The sequence below is a fragment of the Zea mays genome, chromosome 5 (assembly GCF_902167145.1).
Source record: "Zea mays cultivar B73 chromosome 5, Zm-B73-REFERENCE-NAM-5.0, whole genome shotgun sequence".
NCBI lineage: Eukaryota > Viridiplantae > Streptophyta > Magnoliopsida > Poales > Poaceae > Zea > Zea mays.
The window spans coordinates 170,484,254-170,507,620 of record NC_050100.1 but is presented as its reverse complement, the minus strand read 5'-3'; positions in this window follow the sequence as shown (position 1 = coordinate 170,507,620).

Here is a 23,367-nt window from a genome sequence, read left to right as displayed (position 1 = left end):
TCTTTCGTGAAAATTAATAGTTTGTTCGTTTGACTTTAATTCGTACCGGCTTCTAATACTTCTATAATTTTATCTTCATAGATTGTAGTTGCAGCCTACTTTAATATGTAGACATTTATTTTCATGTACGGTGTTGTTTGTCTTAGTTTGATATAGACCCACTTCTATGCTAGGTTTTTTTTGTTTTATTTATTATGTTTGGTTTTGATATATGGGCTAGCCGCCAAATATTAATGTTTATATTAATATTAGGTATGTGCTCATGTGTTGTCATAGAAGTTAAAAATTAGTATAAACATGGATACGACTAACAAAAAGTAAAAATTAGTATAAACAAAAGTATCACTGTAGTAGTGGCAAAATATAACGTAGCAATCTTATAGAACATATCTTGTTCAAGTGTGGTCATGGTATATTGCTCCAGAGCTGAGCATTTAAGCTCGCTTCAACGCATATGAGCAAGCGAGGTGGTATTGAATACTGATAGGTAGCAGTGGTGTAACACCCGAGTTTTAGGGGTCCAAAGTCCGGGCGTAAACATAATCACCAGGTGTGCTGAGACCAAGTCTCACACATATGATGAATCATGGCATAGGATCGAATGTCACAACTTTACTACATAACAGGAGTTCTATAAAAAAAAATAAATAATTACATTATATGGAGACAACGGTCCAGCAACCCAAAGTTGACTGGGAGACGACGACCTAGACCACTCACGAACTCATCACAGCATCCTCCACGCGCCTCATCCTGTAGTACCTGCTCTTGACCTGTGGGGGGGTGTGAGACAGCAAGAGTGAGCTCACATACGTTCATCGCTCAACAAGTTGTGGGGAATAATGTGAATGAACTCGCCAAAGATGGGAGCTCATGTGAAGTGTAAGGCTTACCAACGGAGATGGTTGAAGCTGAGCATTGCTTTTAAAGTTGGTCAAAATTTTATTAGCAATTACTAAGTATAAGTAAATACCAACCCAATTAAATAGTAGAACAGAAGTAACAACATCACCTGCGATGCAATGCGTATGACAAATTGAATTTAGTTCCATAAGTTAATCATGTGAGGGTCCGAGCTGCTCATGACCGTGAGCACGGCTAGTATACCAGTTTTACACTCTGCAGAGGTTGCGCATCTTTACCCACAAGTCATGTTACCCATCTGCCAAGGGATCGCGACTTCCCATACACCTCTACCGAGGAGGCGAGGCAGGGTAACACTACGAGGCCTTTACAAAGTTCCACTAGCTTCAGAAAACCCGCTATAGTTTATAGGAAGCTCCAATGCAGGAATCCCTTGCAGGACCGCCATCACAGCAAAATCCTCCCGAGGGCCTCCCCAGGAATCCCTTGCAGGACGCCATCACAGCAAAATCCTCCCGAGGGCCTTCCCAGGAATCCCTTGCAGGACCGCCATCACAGCAAAATCCTCCCGAGGGCCTCCCTACACTGACCGCTCCCCTACTGCCCTTGCCCCTTTCGGGTAAGGTAGTCCTCCACTAGCTTTCCTAATTAATCAGCCAAGGGCGTCCCATTAAACCCTTGTGGTAGCACTGTTTTCCCGGGTGGTCGCTCCATGTTCCAATTAACATAATGATCTTATCATGAACAGTAATAATAAACAGATAATAAAAGTGTGATCATGAATAGTGTATCTTCATACCCAAAACCACATAAAGCACTAGCAAGTACTACCCAAAAAGTTCAGTGGTAAACAAGGTATAAAGATAATCAAACTAAGGTAACCTATTGGGTCCCATCAAAATTAACCTATGCAGATCATTATGATTAATCAGAACATGAGTAGGTAAAAAGAAGTGATCAAGGGCACAACTTGCCTGAGACTTGAGATTCCAGGTACCAGGATGATCTTCAGGTGGCTCGTAACCTTACGCTAGTCGTAGCAATACAAACAAACAGTGTATAGGCAAAATTTAACATCACACCAAACATATATGCAAAATACACATTAATAATATACATATTAAAATAAGATCATAGGAACAGGAATCATTAATTTTGGAGTTATAGATTTTAAGTTATGAATTTTCAAAGGTTTTATGTGTTTAAAATGGATTAAGTGAGAGATTAAATTTCTAATTGTTTTCATGCCAAAACAGAGGCTCTAGGTGGTAGAGAATAAAATTACAAAATTTTAGAAAGTGGAATGGATTAATTCGGACTAAAAATGGATTTTCTATGATTTAAACAAGTTCTAGCATTTATTTATCTATTAAAAATCCATTTATAAATTATTTTCTCTATTTTATAATACTCTGGACTGGGCCTCAAAATCTGAGAACAGCAGGGGTCTATGGGTAAGTTGCCAACGACACAGGGAATAGTCTACGTGGATGGCGGGTTAATTTGTAAAGGTTTCAGGGGCTCTTTAGCAATTTGCACGCGCGAAGGGGTATGCTCTAATTTGGACCGTCAAATCAATTCCAACGGCGAGGATTAGATCCGACATAATTCGAACTGGTATGCGGCCCAGGCCGTTAGATCTCGATTCAACGCTCGGGATTTTATAAGGTTTCAGACCAACCTAGCCCGACCATTCAAAGATCTACGGTCACGATCTAACCCAGCCGAACCGGTATCTACTTCTAATCGGCTCCGTTCACTTCTCATCCAACGGCAACCAGCGCTTCTCCCTCCCCCAACCACAACCACGGCGGCCGCCGGCCACCGCGGCGGGGTCTTCGCGGGCGACCACCAATCCATGGCCTAGGTAATCCCAACTCCAATTTGAAAGGCGCAAAACGACCCTGGGATGAAGATGAAGCCAGAGGAAAGAAACTTACCCTCCATTATACCGCAGAGCCATCCACCCACGACTGGGCATGGAATCGCGGTGGAGCATGAACGTCAGCGAGCAATAATTCGCCCCATGTTGCAACTCCAAGTTTAATTGTGCATGCCGCAAGGTCCACATGCTCTGGCAACGCTTCCTACCCCGCACCTGAGGGCCCGACAATGGTGAATCAGACTTTTTCTCCCCCCCCCGCGGCGGACGCATCACGCTTTTCCTCTCTCTGCCTCTACTTGCCGATGCAGCTCGGCGCTGGTTTTGTGTGCTTCTTGCCTATGGTCGATGAGAGGGTCGCGGGGCTCCACGCTTTATAGCCCTGAGACCGAAACTCGCGCCCAGCAGTTCGACCGGATCCCCGACATTAGCGGCCGCCGCGCGGAAGTCGCCCACCGTTGCGGCCGAGGACAAGGGAAGACGGAAACGTGTCTGATGAAGGGGCCAAGCAGATTACGAGCGCGACCTTTCCCGGAAATCCCGGCGCCAGCTCCGCCCTGTTGGTCTCGGCGGATGCGGCGGAGATTCCCGCGCGGATTTCCCCGGTGGCGATTTCGTTGAGCCGCAGCTTGGGGAAGGGATGAACGAACCTGACGGCAGGGTCCACGCGCCAGTGAGCCAACCACACGGCCGACGCACGCGCGTTTGAGGGTCGGCTGACAGCGATGGCCCACCCGCCAGCGATTGAAGAAAGGTGGGCCGGCGTGGGATGAGTAAGTGGGGAGTTGGGCCGGTCGCAAGGTGGATACGGCCCATGGCGCAGGTTTATTCTTTTCTATTTTTGATGTCTTTTAAATTTTCAAATTCCTATTCCGAATTTCAAACTTGTTTCAATTTCTCTGATTTGTCTTTTCAAATCCCCGAATATCAAACAAATCCCTAATGAAAATATAATCTCTATTATTTTCAGTAATTTTATTTTCCTTGTTATTCCCTTATGGAAGAGATAATTGGTTGCATTAGAATCCCTTTTCTCCTTTTCTCATTTTATGTCTTCATTTAAAATCGGAGGTCTAATTTATGTTGCCAATATAAATGCATTACTACAAAACCTTAGGTAAAAGGTCAACCTCACCTCATTATCTTTATTATATTTTTATTCATTTTATTATTATTGGATTAAATGCACAAACAAAACTCCAATATGATGCAATGGTTTATTTGTGTCTTAGTAATGTTCTACTCATTTTTGAACATGATCAGTCACATGTGATGATAGGTAGATTCAATATACACATAAAACATAAAAAAAATAACTTTCCTCCTCTTTTATTATCTATTACAAATTGGGTATTACAAATCCTACCCCCCTTAAAAATAATCTCGTCCTCGAGATTTGTAAGAAAGAGGATATAGGAAGAGTGATTTAAATTTTAGCTTTTAGTTTCTAATTAGTTCAAAAGTCAAGAGTCTCTCTTTCTTTCTTTTTCATTAGTGAGTGATTAGGTGAGCATGGGTATATATATGTATGTCCACTTTATTGTGTATGGTAAAAGATGTCTTTAAAGCATATAGAGGTTTGGGTAAGAAAGAGTGTGGTAAGGAAAGACTTCATCCAAGATTGTGGATCTTGATTCCGCTGGCGATTCAACTTGTTCTTTGAAGTCTTGAGTTGATGCTTATCCTTCTTTGACGTGGTTGGTCTCTTTTGGCCATTCTTCTTGGAGTTGCCATCCAAGCTAAGGACATATGGTTAAGATATATGTGAGTAGGATGGATTATGCGTAGGTAGGTTAGAATCTCTTTCTAGGTTAAAATCGAGGGGTTATGCAACTATCAAATGGTTAAGGTAGTTGCATATGGCCAATTTGGTCTGTCATTCTTATTTTATTCGTTTTATTTTAATACAGGGTGAACTAAGTTAAGATATGTTCTATAGGAGTAGAGTCTAATGTATTTCCTCAGCATTAGCCAATCCTGTTTGAGTGATCCCGATAGGCTTGATCATAATAGATTTGATAGGATTGGATATGACTAGAATAAACTAGATAAGATCTCATTAATTAGATCATGGTTGTTACTTTAGGATGAGATAGGTAAAGAGGTTAGGATAAGATGAATCCATAAGGATAAGGTAAAATCTTTTGAGGTTAGTTAGATCTGGTACGAAAGGTTAGAATCTTTTTCGAGATAAGATGGATCTATTAAGATAAGGGAGAATCTTTTAAGATAAGATGAATTGGTTAGAATGAGAGCTTTTAGGATAAGATAAATCTCTTAAGCTAGATATGTTCCAATGGGGACAATCTAGGTTGTCTAGTTATTTTATAAATATATTTTTATACCTATGTGTATATGCAGATGCAATTGTGGACATTATTCCACAACTCATCACACTCAATCAAAGATCCAAATCAGACAGATATCATAAGAACAAACATTCAAATACATAGACACTTATAAAAATAGTTTTGTTTTTGTTCCTAGGATTAGGTCTCCTATTCCTAAAGTCTCTTTAGGCATAGGATTTCAAAGTGTGAAATCCACATTTGTTTTTAGAAAGAAAAGATAAGAATAATCAGAGTAAAGTGGAAATAGATGAGAAAAGATTAAGATAAGTTTGAAAAGAATCAGAGTAGCAGAGGTAAGTAGATAATGGTTGTCCAGTTCTATCTAGGTTTCGTCCTACAGTCAACATTCCTCTGATACCACTTCTGTAACACCCGAGTTTTAGGGGTCCAAAGCCCGGGCGTAAACATAATCACCAGGTGTGCTGGGACCAAGTCTCACACATATGATGAATCATGGCACAGGATCGAATGTCACAACTTTACTACATAACAGGAGTTCTATACAAAAAAAAATAAATAATTACATTATATGGAGACAACGGTCCAGCAACCCAAAGTTGACTGGGAGACGACGACCTAGACCACTCACGAACTCATCACAGCATCCTCCACGCGCCTCATCCTGTAGTACCTGCTCTTGACCTGTGGGGGGGTGTGAGACAGCAAGAGTGAGCTCACATACGTTCATCGCTCAACAAGTTGTGGGGAATAATGTGAATGAACTCGCCAAAGATGGGAGCTCATGTGAAGTGTAAGGCTTACCAACGGAGATGGTTGAAGCTGAGCATTGCTTTTAAAGTTGGTCAAAATTTTATTAGCAATTACTAAGTATAAGTAAATACCAACCCAATTAAATAGTAGAACAGAAGTAACAACATCACCTGCGATGCAATGCATATGACAAATTGAATTTAGTTCCATAAGTTAATCATGTGAGGGTCCGAGCTGCTCATGACCGTGAGCACGGCTAGTATACCAGTTTTACACTCTGCAGAGGTTGCGCATCTTTACCCACAAGTCATGTTACCCATCTGCCAAGGGATCGCGACTTCCCATACACCTCTACCGAGGAGGCGAGGCAGGGTAACACTACGAGGCCTTTACAAAGTTCCACTAGCTTCAGAAAACCCGCTACAGTTTATAGGAAGCTCCAATGCAGGAATCCCTTGCAGGACCGCCATCACAGCAAAATCCTCCCGAGGGCCTCCCCAGGAATCCCTTGCAGGACGCCATCACAGCAAAATCCTCCCGAGGGCCTTCCCAGGAATCCCTTGCAGGACCGCCATCACAGCAAAATCCTCCCGAGGGCCTCCCTACACTGACCGCTCCCCTACTGCCCTTGCCCCTTTCGGGTAAGGTAGTCCTCCACTAGCTTTCCTAATTAATCAGCCAAGGGCGTCCCATTAAACCCTTGTGGTAGCACTGTTTTCCCGGGTGGTCGCTCCATGTTCCAATTAACATAATGATCTTATCATGAACAGTAATAATAAACAGATAATAAAAGTGTGATCATGAATAGTGTATCTTCATACCCAAAACCACATAAAGCACTAGCAAGTACTACCCAAAAAGTTCAGTGGTAAACAAGGTATAAAGATAATCAAACTAAGGTAACCTATTGGGTCCCATCAAAATTAACCTATGCAGATCATTATGATTAATCAGAACATGAGTAGGTAAAAAGAAGTGATCAAGGGCACAACTTGCCTGAGACTTGAGATTCCAGGTACCAGGATGATCTTCAGGTGGCTCGTAACCTCACGCTAGTCGTAGCAATACAAACAAACAGTGTATAGGCAAAATTTAACATCACACCAAACATATATGCAAAATACACATTAATAATATACATATTAAAATAAGATCATAGGAACAGGAATCATTAATTTTGGAGTTATAGATTTTAAGTTATGAATTTTCAAAGGTTTTATGTGTTTAAAATGGATTAAGTGAGAGATTAAATTTCTAATTGTTTTCATGCCAAAACAGAGGCTCTAGGTGGTAGAGAATAAAATTACAAAATTTTAGAAAGTGGAATGGATTAATTCGGACTAAAAATGGATTTTCTATGATTTAAACAAGTTCTAGCATTTATTTATCTATTAAAAATCCATTTATAAATTATTTTCTCTATTTTATAATACTCTGGACTGGGCCTCAAAATCTGAGAACAGCAGGGGTCTATGGGTAAGTTGCCAACGACACAGGGAATAGTCTACGTGGATGGCGGGTTAATTTGTAAAGGTTTCAGGGGCTCTTTAGCAATTTGCACGCGCGAAGGGGTATGCTCTAATTTGGACCGTCAAATCAATTCCAACGGCGAGGATTAGATCCGACATAATTCGAACCGGTATGCGGCCCAGGCCGTTAGATCTCGATTCAACGCTCGGGATTTTATAAGGTTTCAGACCAACCTAGCCCGACCATTCAAAGATCTACGGTCACGATCTAACCCAGCCGAACCGGTATCTACTTCTAATCGGCTCCGTTCACTTCTCATCCAACGGCAACCAGCGCTTCTCCCTCCCCCAACCACAACCACGGCGGCCGCCGGCCACCGCGGCGGGGTCTTCGCGGGCGACCACCAATCCATGGCCTAGGTAATCCCAACTCCAATTTGAAAGGCGCAAAACGACCCTGGGATGAAGATGAAGCCAGAGGAAAGAAACTTACCCTCCATTATACCGCAGAGCCATCCACCCACGACTGGGCATGGAATCGCGGTGGAGCATGAACGTCAGCGAGCAATAATTCGCCCCATGTTGCAACTCCAAGTTTAATTGTGCATGCCGCAAGGTCCACATGCTCTGGCAACGCTTCCTACCCCGCACCTGAGGGCCCGACAATGGTGAATCAGACTTTTTCTCCCCCCCCCCCCCCCCCGCGGCGGACGCATCACGCTTTTCCTCTCTCTGCCTCTACTTGCCGATGCAGCTCGGCGCTGGTTTTGTGTGCTTCTTGCTTATGGTCGATGAGAGGGTCGCGGGGCTCCACGCTTTATAGCCCTGAGACCGAAACTCGCGCCCAGCAGTTCGACCGGATCCCCGACATTAGCGGCCGCCGCGCGGAAGTCGCCCACCGTTGCGGCCGAGGACAAGGGAAGACGGAAACGTGTCTGATGAAGGGGCCAAGCGGATTACGAGCGCGACCTTTCCCGGAAATCCCGGCGCCAGCTCCGCCCTGTTGGTCTCGGCGGATGCGGCGGAGATTCCCGCGCGGATTTCCCCGGTGGCGATTTCGTTGAGCCGCAGCTTGGGGAAGGGATGAACGAACCTGACGGCAGGGTCCACGCGCCAGTGAGCCAACCACACGGCCGACGCACGCGCGTTTGAGGGTCGGCTGACAGCGATGGCCCACCCACCAGCGATTGAAGAAAGGTGGGCCGGCGTGGGATGAGTAAGTGGGGAGTTGGGCCGGTCGCAAGGTGGATACGGCCCATGGCGCAGGTTTATTCTTTTCTATTTTTGATGTCTTTTAAATTTTCAAATTCCTATTCCGAATTTCAAACTTGTTTCAATTTCTCTGATTTGTCTTTTCAAATCCCCGAATATCAAACAAATCCCTAATGAAAATATAATCTCTATTATTTTCAGTAATTTTATTTTCCTTGTTATTCCCTTATGGAAGAGATAATTGGTTGCATTAGAATCCCTTTTCTCCTTTTCTCATTTTATGTCTTCATTTAAAATCGGAGGTCTAATTTATGTTGCCAATATAAATGCATTACTACAAAACCTTAGGTAAAAGGTCAACCTCACCTCATTATCTTTATTATATTTTTATTCATTTTATTATTATTGGATTAAATGCACAAACAAAACTCCAATATGATGCAATGGTTTATTTGTGTCTTAGTAATGTTCTACTCATTTTTGAACATGATCAGTCACATGTGATGATAGGTAGATTCAATATACACATAAAACATAAAAAAATAACTTTCCTCCTCTTTTATTATCTATTACAAATTGGGTATTACAAGTGGGAAGCACATTATTCCAAACTAGTATTGCTCCTGTATGTGTGGGCTTCAGAGGTCAAATCCAGCCCATCGAGGCTGCATCTAAGTTATTAAAACCTGACGTCTTTTGGGCGCTCCTACGCGTTCGGCGCAGCTTTCGCCCACGGCGTGCCAACGCGTGGCGGGTGTGTCAGACACGATTTTTTTCTTCAATTCAACAGAATGAGCATCGCGTCCGTGAGGTGGCTGTCGCAGTCCCGCAACAGTTTCGATGGACCAAACCTCCCAGCCACGCCACCCGTGACGCCGCTACCGGCTCCGAGGAGGAGCGAGACTGAGCGCCGCAGATCTGGTTCCTCCGCTAGGGTTCCATGAGACCGAGCGCCGCAGATCCGGTTCCTGCACTAGGGTTCCATGGAGCACAGTTGTTGGGGCGGACATTCCTGCGCTCTATGGAACGCAGCCGCCGTTGCACAGATCCGTCGTCGATTCCGAGGAACGCGACCGCCGTCTATTGCGCTCGCACGTACCCAGACAGGCCGCGGGGGTGCGAATAGGCGGAGCAGTTCTGCAGATGCGACCGCCTCCGGGTGCCGGGCGGGCCCCGCATCGGCAACGTTCACGGTGTACGTCGGCTTGCCTTCCGTTGATTGACGCGAGCATTGGCCTAGCTCCCATGCGCGGTCGTCATCGCCTCGGCGTCGGATGACGCTGCTTATGTGGTCCGTGACGCCGTGCGGGTCCACGTGCAGCCTATAAGGGAAGAGCGGGTCGGCGCGTAGCCATCGTCGCCATACCAGTAGTCATCTCCCTCGCTCCCATGCCTCACCAGTGACAGGCATGTCTGGAACAACACCGCGCTCTGTGCTGCATGACAGTGAGTACTTTCCTCCCCTTTAATATTTTCTTCCCTCTCTCCTCAATTCATGTTCGCCTTATTAGGTCCTGGAACTGATAGCTTCTCCAGCCCGTCTTTGTCGTTGTTCGCCACTTTGGTTTGGGCACCCACCGTCGTCATGGGAGCGTGTGGTCTGCTCCTGCTGCCCGCCGCCCCGTAGACATTGTCTGTGACTCCATAAGTACATGTTTGCTCTGCTAGACCCCCTCATGTCGTCTGCATCTGCATTAGGGTCGGCTCCGTTGGTGCTTGCTGCATTAGGGTGTTTGTTCTTTGCAAGAACTGTGTTATCGTCGGTCATCCGGTGCAGAATCTGTGTGGTTGGTGGATTTTTACTCTTTGGTGCGTGTGTCTGTGTTGGGATGGGTTCTAGATACCCAGATTTGTGAGGGACGGGCTATGCATAGTGCATCTTTGGTTCACACAGTTTGTTACTTTGTTTCGATACTTGGGTGCCATGTGCGTATAGAGCAGTTAAGGTGGGTTTGCATCCTTTAGAAGAGTGACATCTAGATGTGGGTGGGTTTATGGTCAGTTTTTCCCTTTGGTCTTAGATGTCGTTTCTTCAACAAAAGTTATACTTATGCTCCATCCTACGCTTTTACACTCGAACAGTTAACCAGTACCTCTGGCATGCCAGTAGGATGTAAATCCAACCGGCCATATCTAGCATGGACTGTGCTACCTTGGACGATTGGCAAATTCTCCTAGGCTATTGAGCAGTGAGTGATGAAAGACAGTGCTGAGACACTGTTAATGTGTGAGGTGAAATTTATGCTTGGTATTATATACCTACTAGATTGTATACCTACCATGCTTCACAACGCATTCTTTGATTCTAAAATTAGCATTGAGCTTAGCTAAGCATGGAGCTGTTTGATGGCCTAATCTTGTGACAGCAAATTCTGAATCTGCATTGCTGGAAGCTCACAAAATATGGCCAATGCAGCAAAGAATCTGCATACATATGTATATTTGCGTGCTTATCTGTGTACATATGTCCTTGCTGGTTAGCTAATTCTTTTTCGGCTGTTTTTTCAGTGCTCTGGGTGCTTGCTGCCTGGGTGAATTTTGGCACAGCGTGGACGAGACCAATCACCAGTTTGCCTTTCCGATCAGCGGTTAGTTTGTGCACCTATGCACGTCATTCTCCTTTTAGCTACACTATATTTTCTTATGCCCAACCAATAGGAAAAAGTTCCACGCTCAAGAAGCATGTAGCTAGCGATCTCCAAGAGCAAAATCAGCTCCCTTCTCAACATTTGGGTACGCCTTGGTCATGATAGCAACACTGCCAGCCAAGAAGCAAAGTACTTAGAGGGGAACTCAGCAAAGAAATTAGACATTCATAAGCTATTCAAGCTATTCCATCTTGTGTAAGGATATGATATTTAATTAACAGGACTGCCCCCTATATGTACCTACGTTCATTGCACTGCTGCTTGCACTTGAACCCTAGAAACTTAAAATTAGGTACCAGCTGGATAGGAACTGCTTTGCTCTAGACACGCTAGCTATTTGGACTTTGAAATTTTGAAACTTTTTATTCGGAGATGATGTAACATGACGTTCGTATTATCAGAGTAATGCTTCAGTCCATTAGGTGTTTAGATTGTGACATTTAGCTACACTTTTCTAAGGCTTAATGATGGACCAGTTTCTATAGCAGATTTATGTCTTACTTTCACAAAATTATTTTAAATTAGGTGAACTTAGTTATCCAGTCGTTGATCGCATTTCTGTGGCTTCCTACTTGGACGTTTCAGCATTTCCAATTTTTTGATGCTTATGTGCAGTTAGATGCTGGGTGGTACCCTCTGATCTAGGTTTCCTGCCTGCTGCCCAGCCTGTTTAGAGCTTACCAATTTTTACTAGGATCTAGATTCTTTGGAATTGATATTCAACATACCAGTCTCTAAAAGAGGCACTAGTCTCTACCTATGTGTAGAGATATATCCTTACTGGTTGGCTAATTCTTATGGGTTGTTTTTTCTAGTGATCTGGGTACTTGCTGCTTGGGGGAATTTTGTCGCAGCTTGGAGGAGACCGCTCGCCATTTTGCGTTTTCGATCATCAGTGGGTTTGTGTGCCTATACGCCTGATCTGTTTTATAATGTGTTGTTTGTTACGGGCCTATTTTTTCACCAGTGTTATGTGACGTTCTTACATAATATGCGATATATAGAGCTATGCCTGATTCTCCATGTGTGCGTGTTGCGAGATGCCACGAAGCGAAGCGTCCGAGGCACAGTGCAATTGCACAGGGTTAGTCCTCACAAGTTCGCTGCTTTGTTTATGCATGCGATGGCCGGTACCCATCCTAATTTTCAATGCTTCTCTTGCGGGCCAAAAAAATACGCAGCCTCTTTAGATTGCCCAGTCTTTGAGACAACTGATGCCCATCACATTTTTCATGGTGAAGACAAAGTAGACCCATCTAACCTTTCGGGGACCTCTAACTAGCCAATACCTGCGCTACAGGGAACACGTGCGTACAACCATGTTTGTTCAGCCATTACTTCAGCAAAAAACAATATGGTGTTAGTGATGCTTATGTCGGCATAGGTAGTAGATCTATAATGTCATTCCCTTCAGCGCTTGCCGCATCCAATAGCCAATAGGCGACGCCGGCACAGTAGAGTACATCACATGGTACCTGACGAGCCATTGTCAACCACACTTCCTTTGGACAGGTCATACGTAGATGCTCTAAAAGGTGTGTATTATGCCCAACATTCCTGGTAACATTCTTTCTGCTTTGCTTTGGTGCTACCCTTTCTCTTCTTTCTGTGTAGATGCCTACCCTGAGAGGTCATACTACGGTGGACCTGAACATGTATGCCCATACTGCGATGCTGTTTTCTAGTTCCAAGAGCGTGTTAAAAACGATTCCTGCTCCACCCAGAGGAAAATTGTGTACAACCTTTGCTGCAGAGGAGGGAAAGTGAACCTAAAACCATTTGAGCGTATGACGCCTTTGCTTGCTAATCTTTTGAGATTTGATGGAGGTACTCGCTTGAGGCGTTTCTTGAGGCTTATCCGGTCCTACAATTCATTGTTTGCATTCACCTCTTTCAGTGCAGCTATCGACAAAACGATAAATAACGGCACTGCACCCTATGTTTTCAAAATTAATGGGGTGGTGCACCATAAGATTGGCACCCTACTTCCACAGCGTGGAACACATCCAAAATATGCACAGTTGTACACATATGACACGGAACATGAGACCCAGAGTAGGCTAGGCGTGTTTGAGACTGATGATGGCGCTGGTGGCCAGCCAGACCCTGAAATGGCGTCGTCACTGCTCGATATGCTGAATGAAAACAACTCGCTTGTCAAAGCGTTCCGATACACGAGAGAGCGCCTTGAGCGTGAGGGTGATCAAAAGATAACACTCAGATTGCTAGGCTACAACACACGCCATGATTTACAATACAACCTACCCTTAAATGGTGAGATCGCTGCCATTATAGTTGGCGACTACACGGCTGGGGAATACACATACGATGTTCTTGTGCATGATAGAGAGTGTGGCCTAAAACATGTTTCATGCTTGCATCCAACATACATGCCTTTGCAATACCCGATGTTGTTTCCTTACGGTGAACATGGCTTCCATCTTGGTAATAGGTACTTTGGTGCTGACGATGTTGGTTCATCAAAGCGAAAATATGTTACGATGCTTGAGTTTGTAAGGAGACACCTGCACTACAGGTTGGACGAGTCGAACCCATATATGTGTTACAGTAGATTAAGTGATCAAATAGATGTCGATGCGTATTCAACTATCGAGGGCAACAGGCTACAGTTCATAGCAAGCCATCAAAGCGATCTACGGTTAGGAACTGTGCAGGGCATAGCTGACACCATTGATAAGGGCTTTGTTAATGCTGATTCGATTGACAGTCGGTAGTTGTTCCTGCCAGCTTCACTGGTGGTAGAAGGTACCATGTCATGAATTACCAGGACACGATGGCTATATGTAGGGTATACGGACCACCGGATCTTTTTGTGACTTTTACTTGTAATACCAAGTGGAGGGAAATAGCAGATGCCTTACGCTTTGAACCTGGCCAACAACCATGCGACCGTTCTGACTTGGTGGTGCATGTGTTCCATATGAAAGTAAACGAATTCATAGCAGATATTAGAGAAAGAAAGACATTTGGTTCGATACTTGCAGTCCTATACATTGTTGAATAACAAAAGCGTGGCTTGCCGCATATACACTGCCTTGTGTGGCTAGTCGATGGGAACAAATAGTTTAGTGCTTCTATTGTTGACAAATTCATTTGTGCTGAGATTCCTGATATCGTCGCAAACCCTTTAGGGTTTGCTTTGGTCAACGAATTCATGATGCATGGTCCCTGTGGTGCTAACAACAGAAGATGCCCATGTATGAAAAACAACAAGTGCAGCAAAAAATTCCCAAAGCCTTTCCAAGATGAGACCATCTTAGACGGCTTTGGCTTTACTATCTATAGGCGTAGGCCTGATGGCAGACATGTTCTCAAGAATGGTGTGAGACTTGATAATAGAAACATTGTTCCATATAATATGCACCTCCTGAAAAAGTATAATGCACACATTAACGTTGAATGGTGCAACAAGTCAAACATGATTAAATATCTATTCAAGTATGTTACGAAGGGAATCGATAGATGTCACACCCGGGTTTTAGGGGTCCAAAGCCCGGGCGCGAACATAATCACCAGGTGTGCTAAGACCAAGTCTCACACATATGATGAATCATGGCACAGGATCGAATGTCACATCTTTACTAAATATCAGGAGTTCTATACAAAATAAATAAATAATACATTATAAGGAGACAACAGTCCAACAACCCAAAGTTGACTGGGAGACGACGGCCTAGACCTCTCACGAACTCGACACAGCATCCTCCAAGTGCCTCATCTTGCGGTACCTGTTCTTGACCTGTGGGGGGGTGTGAGACAGCAAGAGTGAGCTCACATACGTTCATCGCTCAACAAGTTGTGGAGAAATAATGTGCATGAACCCACCAAAGGTGGGAGCTCATGAAGTGTAAGGCTTACCAAAGAGGATGGTTGAAGCTGAGCATTGCTTTTAAAGTTGGTAAAATTTTTATTAGCAATTACTAAGTATAAGTAAATACCAACCCAATTAAATAGTAGAACAGAAGTAACAACATCACCTGCGATGCAATGCATATGACAACTTGAATTTAGTTCCATAATTTAATCATCAGAGAGTCCTGAGCCGCTCATGACCGTGAGCTCGGCTAGTATACCAGTTTTACACTCTGCAGAGGTGGTACCCTTTACCCACAAGTCATGTTACCTATCTGCCAAGGGATCGCGACTTCCCATACACCTCTACCGAGGAGGTGAGGCAGGGTAACACTACGAGGCCTTTACAAAGTTCCACTAGCTTCAGAAAACCCGCTACAGTTTATAGGAAGCTCCAATGCAGGGTTCTTGCCTGACCGCCATCGCAGCAAAATCAACCAAGGACCTCCCTACACTGACCACTCCCCTACTGCCCTTGCCCCTTTCGGGTAAGGTAGTCCTCCACTAGCTTTCCTAATTAATCAGCCAAGGGCGTCCATAAACCCTTGTGGTGGCACGTGTTTCTCAAGTTAAGCTCTATGTTCCAATTAACATTAATGATCTTGACATGAACAGTAAATAACAACGGATAACAAAAGTATAATCATGAATAATGTGTATCTCAATGCCCAAAACCACATATAGCACTAGCAAGTACTACCCAAAAAGTTCAGTGGTAAACAAGGCATAAAGATAGACAAACTAGGGTAACCTATTAGGTCCCATCAAAATTAACCTATGTAGATCATTATGATTAATTAGAACATGAGTGGGTAAAGGAAGTGATCAAGGGCACAACTTGCCTGGCACTTGAGATTCTAGGTACCAACTTGCCTTTCAGATGACACGTGTCCTCGGGCTAGTCGTAGCAATACAAACAAATATGGTATAGATAAAATTAACATCACACCAAGCATAAGTACAAACTGAATAATAATGATCTACGCGTTGCTACGAGACTAACACAACTTGAACGGATCAAATCGGAATTAAAATGAAGGAGTTATGAATTTCCGAAGGTTCTATGTGTCTCACATAGGATTAATTAGGAAATCAATTTTATCACTGTTTTCATGACTAAACAGAGATTCCAGATGATAGATAATAATATTACCAAATTTTAGGAATTGGAAGGGACAAGTTTGGACTAAGTATGCATTTTCTATAAATTAAACAAGCTCTAGCATTTATTTTCATATTAAAAACCATTTCCTAATTACTTTTACTGGGTTTTATAAATCCTTGGACTGGGAGCACTATTTACAGGTAACACAGGGGTCTCGGGGCAAAAATCCCTAAGACACAGAGCCATCCGCGCTGGACCGCGGGTTGATTCACTAAAAGGACGAGGGCTCATATGCAACATTGACGACCCAAAGGGTAACTTGTGTTTTGAGCCGTTGGATTCCCCAACAATGGCTCTGATTAGATCCAAGTCTCACGAACCGGTACACCACGCTGGTCGTCGGATCAAGATCCTACGTCTACGATGAAAACAAAGTCTTAAACTCCCATGGCCGTTGATCTGCCACCGACGGACACGATCAACCGATTGAATCGGTCCCGCCCTAATCTAATCGCGCCCGCACAAATCGAGATCGACGACCAGCGCGCTTCTTCCACACCAGGACACCCACCCGGCGGCGCCTACACCGCCCGCGGAGGAGAGATGGACAGAGTCCGGCTAATCCAGCGTCCCGACCCACGATTCCTTAATTCAATCGGTCCTACGCGATTCTGGGACCACGAAAGGGAGGTTGGGTAACTTACCAAGAGCAGAGACGGCCACAAGGATGCTATCCGCGGCGAGGGGCAGCAATCTTCTCTGCTACTTCTCGATTCACACGACAACGACGGCTAATGTTGGGCCTATAGAAGAGGAGAGGGGAACCCGATGCGTGGTTTTATAGCCTGCCCAGGTCGGACTCCGCTGGACGCCTAGCTCCGTAGAAGCTTCAAGATTTTCCCCCCGCCACGCGGTCGAATTCCGCTAGGTCCGTTGAGATTGTCGCGCCATCCGCGGGGAGGGTGAACCTAGCCACCCGATCACACGCACAAGCGAGGAGGGAGATCAGTCAAGCGGGGTCCACAGCCAACGCGCAACGGCCCCTGGTGGCCGGACCGATTTTGGTGCGATGTCTCCGCCGGCTCCCTCGTAACAAACAGGACGAGCTTCATTTGGGGTAGGAGATGGGACTGACGAGATGGCCCTACGCGTAAGCGACAGCGCATCAGCAAGCGTGTGACCAGGGATGGGGCGGCTGACGCGCCGGGCCCGCTGGCAAGTGACACAGTGAAAAAGAAAAAGAAAAGGGGGGCGCAAGTGGGCCGGCGGGGTGCTTTTCAGCCCAGCAGGCACAGTGAAGGCGCGGAAAGGGGAAGATGGGCCAGAAACAGATATTTCAGCCCAAGTGACGTTTTCATAATTTATTTTCTTTTTTTCTTTCTATTTTCCATTTTAAATTCCAAATTCAAACAGAATTCAAGTTTCAAATTTCAAATAAACGTTCAGTCAAAACTTCAACACGAATACAAGAATATACTTTTTATTAATCTATTTATTATAAAAATGCTTTTGAATATGTCACTTGTATATTTCGAATTACATTTATTATTTTTGAAAGTAGTTTCTAATTTAGATATTTCAAGGAAGTGTTTATAAATATGTATATTACTCATATAAGGATCTTTTATATATCCTCGTATAAAAGAAAACATTTATTTAAAAGAAATATGCCTCTTTAATAGGATACATAATTATCATAAATTCCTCATCATTTTTTTTGACTCACTAGGGTTTTAGAAGCTAGATTCCAGGGTTTACAAATCCTACCCCCTTAACAGAAATCTCGTCCTCGAGATTTGTAAGAAAAGGGATGTAGCCTTTTTTTCAACACATATGCACAAACAAAATCTCAACATGATGCATAATTTATTAGCAAAACATACGGTCAAATAGACCTTATTATTCCTTCTAAAATAATATCATATCATCTAAAGTAACATCTAGATCTTACAAATGGTAATAATTTACATATATGTTTATGTAGCTTGGTGGAGCTGGTGGTGGTGGTGGAGGTTGTTGTTGTCGTTGTCTCTCCAACCGCGCTTGGCTTATTTCTTGGCGGACCTGACGTATTTCCTCGCGTCCTTGTCTTATCTGATTTTGCATCTCGGTCACTAGGTCTGTCAATTGTTGTATTACCAGTCTTTGAGCAGCAACCACTTGATCGATTTCAACATGTGGAGGATTTGGAGGATTCATTTCTATTTGCTGTTGCGTGATAATCTTTCCTTTCCTGGTATTGACCATGAAAGTTAGAAGCATATGGGAATATAGTTATATCTTTTTTGCAAGGAAAATTATTTGGCAGGCAAACGAATAGGCCAATAACTGGTTGATCTGAGGATTCTTTGGCACGGCTTAATCTTTTTTTTATTTTATACCAAGCTTGGGATAATTAGTCATATAAGGTGAATATCCAAGGTAGGATAGAATTTTTGTTAAGATGGGATAGTCTACATGGTGTAGGTTAAAAGTTTGTTTGATGTTAAGTGGGGACAGATAGATTATACCTTTCATCATGACTCTATGGGTTGGATTAGCTCATGGTTGAGTTGATCCAATATGCTAAGTTAATATATGGCTAGTATGGTCTAATTTCTTCTACTAGTGTCATTAATCTGTTTAAGTGGACCACATTCGGTTAGATTACGTTAGACCCCACCAGATCAGATCACATTAGGTAAGATAAGATCTAGATTAGATTGGATATGACTAGATTAAACTGGTTTAGGTTAGATAGGTCTAATAGGGTAGAATATGTATTATTAAGATATGTTAGAATCTTTTGAGATTAGTTAAATATGTTATCATAAGATAGAATCTCTTCAAGATAAGATGAATTTATTAAAGTAAGAAGAATCTTTTAAGATAAGATGGGTCTATTAAGATAAGAGGGAATCTTTTAAGATAAGATGGATCTATTCAGATGAGATATATTTTAATTAGTATAAGTTAGGATCTTTTGAGATGAGATAGATACAGAATACTAGATACATTTTAATGGGAACATTCTAGATTGTCTAGTTATTTTATAAATATTATCCTTTATGCCTATATGTATATGCAGATGTAATTGTAGACATTACTCCACAAACCATCACACTCAATCAAAGATCCAAATCAGACAAATATCATAAGAACAAACACTCAAGCATATAGATACCTATAAAAATAGTTTTTTTTGTTCCTAAGAGTAGGTCTTCTATTCCTAAAAGTCACTTTAGGTACAGGATTTCAAAGTGTGAAATCCACATTTGTCTTTAGAAGGAAAAGGTAAGAATAATCAGAGTAAAGCGGAAATAGATGAGAAAAAATTAAGAGAAGTTTAGAAAAGAATAAGAGTAGCAAAGGTAAGTAGATAATGATTGTCCAGTTCTACCTAGGTTTCGTCCTACAGTCAACATTCCTCTGATACCACTTCTGTCACACCCGGGTTTTAGGGGTCCAAAGCCCGGGCGCGAACATAATCACCAGGTGTGCTAAGACCAAGTCTCACACATATGATGAATCATGGCACAGGATCGAATGTCACATCTTTACTAAATATCAGGAGTTCTATACAAAATAAATAAATAATACATTATAAGGAGACAACGGTCCAGCAACCCAAAGTTGACTGGGAGACGACGGCCTAGACCTCTCACGAACTCGACACAACATCCTCCAAGTGCCTCATCTTGCGGTACCTGTTCTTGACCTGTGGGGGGGTGTGAGACAGCAAGAGTGAGCTCACATACGTTCATCGCTCAACAAGTTGTGGAGAAATAATGTGCATGAACCCGCCAAAGGTGGGAGCTCATGAAGTGTAAGGCTTACCAAAGAGGATGGTTGAAGCTGAGCATTGCTTTTAAAGTTGGTAAAAATTTTATTAGCAATTACTAAGTATAAGTAAATACCAACCCAATTAAATAGTAGAACAGAAGTAACAACATCACCTGCGATGCAATGCATATGACAACTTGAATTTAGTTCCATAATTTAATCATCAGAGAGTCCTGAGCCGCTCATGACCGTGAGCTCGGCTAGTATACCAGTTTTACACTCTGCAGAGGTGGTACCCTTTACCCACAAGTCATGTTACCCATCTGCCAAGGGATCGCGACTTCCCATACACCTCTACCGAGGAGGCGAGGCAGGGTAACACTACGAGGCCTTTACAAAGTTCCACTAGCTTCAGAAAACCCGCTACAGTTTATAGGAAGCTCCAATGCAGGGTTCTTGCCTGACCGCCATCGCAGCAAAATCAACCAAGGACCTCCCTACACTGACCACTCCCCTACTGCCCTTGCCCCTTTCGGGTAAGGTAGTCCTCCACTAGCTTTCCTAATTAATCAGCCAAGGGCGTCCATAAACCCTTGTGGTGGCACGTGTTTCTCAAGTTAAGCTCTATGTTCCAATTAACATTAATGATCTTGACATGAACAGTAAATAACAACGGATAACAAAAGTATAATCATGAATAATGTGTATCTCAATGCCCAAAACCACATATAGCACTAGCAAGTACTACCCAAAAAGTTCAGTGGTAAACAAGGCATAAAGATAGACAAACTAGGGTAACCTATTAGGTCCCATCAAAATTAACCTATGCAGATCATTATGATTAATTAGAACATGAGTGGGTAAAGGAAGTGATCAAGGGCACAACTTGCCTGGCACTTGAGATTCCAGGTACCAACTTGCCTTTCAGATGACACGTGTCCTCGGGCTAGTCGTAGCAATACAAACAAATATGGTATAGATAAAATTAACATCACACCAAGCATAAGTACAAACTGAATAATAATGATCTACGCGTTGCTACGAGACTAACACAACTTGAACGGATCAAATCGGAATTAAAATGAAGGAGTTATGAATTTCCGAAGGTTCTATGTGTCTCACATAGGATTAATTAGGAAATCAATTTTATCACTGTTTTCATGACTAAACAGAGATTCCAGATGATAGATAATAATATTACCAAATTTTAGGAATTGGAAGGGACAAGTTTGGACTAAGTATGCATTTTCTATAAATTAAACAAGCTCTAGCATTTATTTTCATATTAAAAACCATTTCCTAATTACTTTTACTGGGTTTTATAAATCCTTGGACTGGGAGCACTATTTACAGGTAACACAGGGGTCTCGGGGCAAAAATCCCTAAGACACAGAGCCATCCGCGCTGGACCGCGGGTTGATTCACTAAAAGGACGAGGGCTCATATGCAACATTGACGGCCGAAAGGGTAACTTGTGTTTTGAGCCGTTGGATTCCCCAACAATGGCTCTGATTAGATCCAAGTCTCACGAACCGGTACACCACGCTGGTCGTCGGATCAAGATCCTACGTCTACGATGAAAACAAAGTCTTAAACTCCCATGGTCGTTGATCTGCCACCGACGGACACGATCAACCGATTGAATCGGTCCCGCCCTAATCTAATCGCGCCCGCACAAATCGAGATCGACGACCAGCGCGCTTCTTCCACACCAGGACACCCACCCGGCGGCGCCTACACCGCCCGCGGAGGAGAGATGGACAGAGTCCGGCTAATCCAGCGTCCCAACCCACGATTCCTTAATTCAATCGGTCCTACGCGATTCTGGGACCACGAAAGGGAGGTTGGGTAACTTACCAAGAGCAGAGACGGCCACAAGGATGCTATCCGCGGTGAGGGACAACAATCTTCTCTGCTACTTCTCGATTCGCACGACAACGACGACTAATGTTGGGCCTATAGAAGAGGAGAGGGGAACCCGATGCGTGGTTTTATAGCCTGCCCAGGTCGGACTCCGCTGGACGCCTAGCTCCGTAGAAGCTTCAAGATTTTCCCCCCGCCACGCGGTCGAATTCCGCTAGGTCCGTTGAGATTGTCGCGCCATCCGCGGGGAGGGTGAACCTAGCCACCCGATCACACGCACAAGCGAGGAGGGAGATCAGTCAAGCGGGGTCCACAGCCAACGCGCAACGGCCCCTGGTGGCCGGACCGATTTTGGTGCGATGTCTTCGCCGGCTCCCTCGTAACAAACAGGACGAGCTTGATTTGGGGTAGGAGATGGGACTGACGAGATGGCCCTACGTGTAAGCGACAGCGCATCAGCAAGCGTGTTACCAGGGATGGGGCGGCTGACGCGCCGGGCCCGCTGGCAAGTGACACAGTGAAAAAGAAAAAGAAAAGGGGGCGCAAGTGGGCCGGCGGGGTGCTTTTCAGCCCAGCAGGCACAGTGAAGGCGCGGAAAGGGGAAGATGGGCCAGAAACAGATATTTCAGCCCAAGTGACGTTTTCATAATTTATTTTCTTTTTTTTTCTATTTTCCATTTTAAATTCCAAATTCAAACAGAATTCAAGTTTCAAATTTCAAATAAACGTTCAGTCAAAACTTCAACACGAATACAAGAATATACTTTTTATTAATCTATTTATTATAAAAATGCTTTTGAATATGTCACTTGTATATTTCGAATTACATTTATTATTTTTGAAAGTAGTTTCTAATTTAGATATTTCAAGGAAGTGTTTATAAATATGTATATTACTCATATAAGGATCTTTTATATATCCTCGTATAAAAGAAAACATTTATGTAAAAGAAATATGCCTCTTTAATAGGATACATAATTATCATAAATTCCTCATCATTTTTTTGACTCACTAGGGTTTTAGAAGCTAGATTCCAGGGTTTACAATAGAGCAAAGGTGTACTTTGAAATCACCGCAAACACGTCTAACGCGTCGCCTGGTGCGCAGGTAGCACCACCGAATGAAATCCAGGAATACATCGATGCTAGGTATTTGTCTACATGTGAAGCATTGTGGTGCGCATTTGAATATGACATTCACTTTAGAGTGCCTTCTATTGAGCGGCTTGTTGTACATCTTCCTGGGTTAAACCACGTGCGCTACGAACCTGGCGTGGACCTACATGCGTTGCTTGCTAGCTCTGCGGCCAAAAACACAATGCTAACTTAATGGTTTGAGACTAATTTGAGGCATGAACAAGCTAGATGCTTAACGTATTGCGACTTCCCAAAGAAATGGACATGGGATGCCTCGTCCCGATGTTGGAAATCAAGGTCTCGCTGCACAAAAATTGGACGCATGTACTATGTACATCCTACTGCTGGCGAACTATACTACTTACGCATGCTATTGATGATAGTTAAGGGTTCGACAAGCTATGTTGATATCAGGACATTCAATGGTCAAGTGTATGACACATTTCGTGATGCGTGCGAAGCGCGTGGGTTGCTTGAGAGCGATAATGAGT